The following is a 7029-nucleotide window of genomic DNA, read 5'->3' as shown; positions in this document are numbered from 1 at the left end:
CACTGAAATTCCTCCAGATTCCTTGAATGGTTTGATGATATTATGCACTGTAGAGGGAGAAATATGCAAATCCCTTCCGATCTTTCTTTGAGGTACATTGTTTTTAAACTTTTCAATCATTTTCTCACACATTTGTTGATAAACTGGAGATTCTCTGATTATATTTGCTCATCAAAGACTCTTGGATGCTGCTTTTGTACCAAACCATGATTACAATAACCTGTTGACATCACCTGTTCGGATTCACATTATTATTATTTTTTATTTAATATTATATTATTTTTTTATATTAACTTTTATTGGAATGTGTTTCAGGCCTGAAATGCAGAAATGGAGTTTTATTAACACATGAAATAAAGTTGAGCAGACAAAACATGAAATATCTTGGGTAAGTAAATCTAAGGAACACTGCATTTTTATTTTATTTGCATTTTCCCTACTGTCCCAACTTTTTCTGATTTGGGGTTGTAATAAGCAGGCACAGTAATGCAGTTAAAGAGTGTGTGCTGGTCAGCAGCTTGGGTCCTGAGGATCTTCAATCCTCGCCTCTGCTCTCTGTCTGTGAGGAGTCTGGCAGACAGTGCCACAGCTTGTCTGAGTAAATAAATGTAGTCTGAGTAAATAAATGAGTTCATGTTGCTCTATGATGGACTGTTGTCCTGTAAATGGTGTATTTTGTAATTTTGGGAGGTGCCATCAGTGATAATTTATAATAAAATAATTTTGTAAATGTATTAAATGTATTTTTGTGTTTACTAGTGCCATGTCCAGTAGGGAGACATCAGCTCATTAATGCATACGATGAATTGCATGTATTGAACTGCGGACACGTACGAGACGGATCCACCCGATTCGAATAGCTGTTCGTGCACGTGTTCCCCCCCCCCCCCCCCCCCCCCCGTAAAGCCAGGCCTAGGGCTGTTGCCATGGCAACAAGGACTTCCCGCACGTCCCTGGTTGGCTGAAACTCGCTCGTGTTCTACAGCAATCAAATTGCTTGCGCTATGGCTAGGACTCCCCCTCTAACCTAAGGGTGTGTGTGTGTGTGTGTGTGTGTGTGTGTGTGTGTGTTTATGGGTACTCCTCATACCACAGATTGTGTAAAGCTGCAGTACCTGCACTTTTCAGCACTGTGTAAATGATTGGTCACCAAGTTACATTGATTTTTACATTTGAGCAATTCCTAATTTAAAAAGTACATGGAACAGTGGTCTCTTGCCAAGGTTGGGAAGCAAGCCAGACTGCTATTTTATGCTGAGAGAACATTTGTCTCTGATGTGAGGTGTAACCCAAGAGCCACAAAAAACAGGTCTGCTACAAACTAGACTCTACTGGTAAATGGGTGTGACTGTTTACAGTTAAGGGTGGCACGGTGACTTGGTGGGTCCAGGTCCTTTCTGTGTGAAGTTTGCATGTTCTCCCTGTTCCCGTGGGTTTGCTTTTAGAGCTTTGGTTTCCTTACACAGTCCACAGTCCAAAGACATGCAGTCAGGTTAATTGGAGCTAATTGTGTGTGTTTGCCTTGTGATGGACTGGTGACTTGTCTAGAGTGTTTCCAACCTTTCATCTGGTGAATTGTACCCACTGTGACCCTGAATAGGATAAAGTGGTGATAAAACAGACCATAAATGAATGAATTATTGTTTACAGTTAAGCTAGGGGCTGCTGGGAAAGGAAGAAGGTCCTTTTTTTTAATAGGCACCTTAAATCTTAAAGTTTGTTGCTGATCACATGGGCATTAGTGATCAAAGAGCATTTGTGGTGTGCACTGATGTTTATAATTAACGTTCCAGTTCCAGTAGGGTTGAGGTCATGGCTCCATGCATGACCTTTTGCTCCTTTATTTACCCTTTCTCACCCAATTTAGCATGGTTTATTAGTGTTCCGCTGCTGGAGACGCCATCCGAGGAGGGTATAATTGCCCGACACACGCTCTCTCCATTGCGTGCACAGTCCACTGACCCATTCTTATTCACCCATATTTTGGTAGGTTTGTGTGTGAGGCCAGTCTCACGCACAGAGAGTCATGCACTGATCTCCGCATTCCCCCACTTCTGAACTCACCCACCCACTTTATTGTCCGGTATTTTCCCACACGGCAGAGTAGTGGCCAATATTGTCTGCTGCAGTCTCTGCAAATTGTGCCTGCTAGGGGGTGTCCAGCCGACCGGTAGCAGAGCTGAGATTTGAACTAGGACAATTCAGAATTCCAGCAATAAAAGATTAGTTGGTTAAATAAAATATACAAATCCTAGATTCCCGTTTTATGGCATTTTACCAATTTGTTTTTCAGAAATGGGGTTTGTAAATAAAAATTAAAGTAATAATGCATAGATAGATAGATAGATAGATAGATAGATAGATAGATAGATAGATAGATAGATAGATAGATAGATAGATAGATAGATAGATAGATAGATAGATAGATAGATAGATAGATAGATACTTTAATGATCCCGAAGAAAATTAAAGCCCCAGTAGCATAATACAACAAATAATTAACAGTACAAAACAAAAGCAAACAGAAAAACTGAGTAGTTCTTGTATTTTACATAAAATGGATAACTGGTAAACGTAATGACTATGCATGAGGTATAGTTTCAGTGTAAGGATTGAATAGTAATTAAATTATTAAATATTAAAGTGACGTGACAATATTGCACAATGAGGCCAATATAGTCATATATACTGTATATACATACACATATATACAGTACACATATACATACACAATAATGTTCAGTCTTTCCTGCCTATAATTGAATTAATTGAGATCTAGCCAAATCTGCCAGCTGTTTTCACCTCATTCTGCACTTGGTCGACCACATACACTAACACAAGGTCACACACACAGATGTAAACTTGGTTTGACATGGCAAACTGACAATTAGGGATTTGAACACATTCCTGATGTCCTGCTGTGAACAAATAGCATTGCGACCTTCAATTATGATTCAAGTAGCAAATGTGGTTATTTTAATACCAAACTCACTCGAGTGTTTTTGTGTGAAAAGTTCAGATTGACATGAGTGTCATATTGTATCACCCCAGTCATGTACACCAGGGGGTCGCAGCCCCTTAGGGGGCCTCAGTGAGCCTAGTGGGGGGTCCTGTTGAATTTAAGTGAGAAGAGTAAAAAAGAATCACATGTGATGGGATGAGAAAATCAATAGACTTGGTATATAGGAGATCTCTTGTGATGTCATATAGATCTATTTTATACTACATAGAGCCTGTGTTGGGTCTTTGAGAATGGACACATTTGATTTGTCCAACACAAAAGTGCAAAGGTCAACAAACGGCCATTATGAAAGATTTAGATTCAGTTGTTGATGCAGATCCTGCTAAAGTAGACCCAGGTGAGGAAGCTCCCACCACCAGTTCACCAAAAGTAATTCCAACCAAATGAAATCAACCAAAATCAGAAAATCCTTGTTTCTATACTCACTGTCCACTTTATCAGCTCCACTTACCATATAGAAGCATTTTGTAGTTCTACAGTTACTGACTGTAGTCTATATTTTTCTCTACATATAATTTTGGCCTGCTTTCACCCTGATCTTCAATTGTCAGGACCCCCACTCGACCACCACAGAGCAGGTATTATTTAGGTGGTGGATCATTCTCAGTACTGCAGTGACACTGACATGGTGGTGGTGTGTTAGTGTGTGTTGTGCTGGTATGAGTGGATCAGACACAGCAGCGCTGCTGGAGTTTTTAAATACCATGTCCACTCACTGTCCACTCTATTAGACACTCCTACCTAGTTGGTCCACCTTGTAGATTAAAGTCAGAGACGATCGCTCCGCAAATGCTGCTGTTTAAGTTGGTCATGTTCTAGACCTTCATCAGTGGTCACAGAACACTGCCCATGGGGCGCTGTTGGCTGGATATTTTGGTTGGTGGACTATTCTCAGTCCAGCAGTGACAGTGAGGTGTTTAAAAACTTCAGCAGCATTGCTATGTCTTATCCACTCATACCAGCACAACACACACTAACACACCACCACCATGTCAGTGTCACTGCAGTGCTGAGAATGATCCACCACCTAAATAATACCTGCTCTGTAGTGGTCCTGGGAGAGTCCTGACCATTGAAGAACAGCATGAAAGGGGGCTAACAAAGCATGCAGAGAAACAGATGGACTACAGTCAGTAATTGTAGAACTACAAAGTGCTTCTATATGATAAGTGGAGCTGATGAAATGGACAGTGCGTGTAGAAACAAAGAGGTGGTTTTAATGTTATGGTTGATCGGTGTATATGGAGTATCCTACCTTTCTTTGTGCCTATACTAGCCTCTATTCTACTGGACAGGCTCTCCATGACATTTTGGTCAATTGTGTTGTTAGATATTGATGTTTGGGTTGAGGTCTGTCCAGACGTGTGGTCCTCTACACTAAAATGTTGCATTAGAGTTCATATTTGAATTGAATAGTTTGGTAAATAAGGACACTTTGACAATACATTGGTTAAAGATGAGCATTGACCTTTTAGGGTGTCCATGTCTCTTTGTCTTCTCCTGTTTCTTCTCTTGCAGCTGCTGTCCTGTCATTTACTCAATTCCCATGGTCATCAGTGGAATCTGAGTGTGTCATTTGGGACCTGAAAGCCATGTCTGTGTACTCAGTGCTGCATGATGACTACTTTTGTGTAAGTCAAGGTAAGACACTAATCTTCTGACTGGAAAACAAGCTGACCACAGATGTCTGTGGATGTCTATTATTAGGGCTGACTAGCATGGTTGAAATTAGCCTGAAGATGTTTTGAAGGCTCCACTGGGCTTAACGTTAGAATTCCTCTAAAGAATCATATTAGCAGGCGATCATAACCGGTGGCTCGGTGGGTAGCGCTGTCGCCTCACAGCAAGAAAGTCCTTTGTTTGATGCCCAGGCGGAGCGGTCCGGGTCCTTTCTGTGTGGAGTTTGCATGTTCTTTCCTCCGGGAGCTCCGGTTTCTTCCCACAGTCCAGAAAACATGCAGTAAGGTGAATTAGAGACACTGAATTGCCCTATAGGTGAATGGGTTTGTGTATGTGTGTATGTGTGTCTGCCCTGAGATGGACTGGGCCCCGTCCAGGGTGTTACTGTGTGCCTTGCGCCTATTGAAAAGCTGGGACCCTAATTGGATAAGCGGTGAGTGAGTGAGTGAATCATATTAGCTAGAAACTAATCAATACAGAGAGCAGAACACATTTACACAATTATACCACCTTTCCACTGCAGTAATCTGTGATCCCACATTAAATGATTGTTTTCATTGCCAAGTGACCCATAGGTACCTGTGTTAAATTTGATTACCCTTTTTGACAAGAGAACAAGTGTATCCAATAGGGCTGTATGGGTGGCGCGAGAAACAGTGCACTATACCTTTAGCACTATAATGAAATAATGCAAGTGGCATATTTAAAACCCAACTGCAATAGAAAACTCAAAACATAGTATAAAAAAAATTAAAGACCACCACAAAAACCACAGTGGGAAGACCGAAAAGCATTGTTGCTGCTGCTATTGTTTACAGTTACCGTTACCGTAATTGCTCTCTGGTGGTGTCTGGTGCCATTACAGCTTCATCTTCACTGAACCCCTACTTTCACAGGTGTCCTTGTGCAATTGGTAATAGACACTAGCACATTGGGTATGGTATGGATTGTTCTGGATTTAGAAGTGTACAGTATTACTCACTCACTCACACACACCTAGGGACAATGTAGAGAAGCCACTTCATCTTTTATATGTTATATGTTATACACCGATCAGCTATAACATTAAAACCACCTCCTTGTTTCTACACTCACTGTCCATATAGGAGTACTTTGTAGTTCTACAATTACTGACTGTAGTCCATCTGTTTCTCTGCATGCTTTGTTAGCCCCTTTCATGCTGTTCTTCAATGGTCAGGACTCTCCCAGGACCACTACAGAGTAGGTATTATTTAGGTGGTGGGTCATTCTCAGCACTGCAGTGACTCTGACATGGTGGTGGTGTGTTAGTGTGTGTTGTGCTGGTATGAGTGGATCAGACACAGCAGCGCTGATGGAGTTTTTAAACACCTCACTGTCACTGCTGGACTGAGAATAGTCCACCAACCAAAATATCCAGCCAACAGCGCCCCGTGGGCAGCGTCCTGTGACCGCTGATGAAGGTCTAGAAGATGAGCAACTCACACAGCAGCAATAGATGAGCGATCGTCTCTGACTTTACATCTACAAGGTGGACCAACTAGGTAGGAGTGTCTAATAGAGTGGACAGTAAGTGGACACTCATACCAGCACACATTAACACACCACCACCATGTCATTGTCACTGCAGTGCTGAGAATCATCCACAACCTAAATAATACCTACTCTGTGGGGGTTCTGACCATTGAAGAACAGGGTAAAAGCAGGCTTAAAAAGTATGTAGAGAAACAGATGGACGACAGTCAGTAATTGTAGAACTACAAAGTGCTTCTATATGGTAAGTGGAGCTGATAAAATGGACAGTGAGTGTAGAAACAAGGAGCTGGTTTTAATGTTATGGTCAGTGTATTTACTTACTTATTATTTTTGGTTACCTAGTAATGGTTTGAAGACCAGCTGTAATAGCTGGACGTGGGCAGTGAAACATAAGATTTAGGGTGGAGAAATGTTACTGTGCTTCAGTGCAAGATAATAACAAATAACATTAGCAAAATAATTAAAAAATATATCATTTATTTAAAAGTTGTTGTTAATGTGTTTATAGGATCAACACTAGATTGAGTTACCATTCCTGGACAATCAAGGATGACAGGTAGATTAATTACCATTCCGCACCCTCCACTGAATGAGTGATGATTTAGTCTGTCAGTGTTTGGTTGCTATTGTCTTCTGTGATAAATATGCGATCCGCCATCATTAAGCACCACAACCAGGCAGCAATACCAACTCTGGCATGACTCTTTACAGTTCATCGCTCCCAGATTCTTCACATGATGCCATAGGTTCCCATTTCAAACAAAATCTCAACAAAGTCTCTGTGACATTGCAGAAGTTGTTGAATCCATACC

This window comes from Trichomycterus rosablanca, chromosome 12 (genome assembly GCF_030014385.1).
Source record: "Trichomycterus rosablanca isolate fTriRos1 chromosome 12, fTriRos1.hap1, whole genome shotgun sequence".
NCBI classification, from domain to species: Eukaryota; Metazoa; Chordata; class Actinopteri; order Siluriformes; family Trichomycteridae; genus Trichomycterus; species Trichomycterus rosablanca.
The sequence above is the reverse complement of the archived record's forward strand: the minus strand, read 5'-3'. Positions refer to the sequence as shown.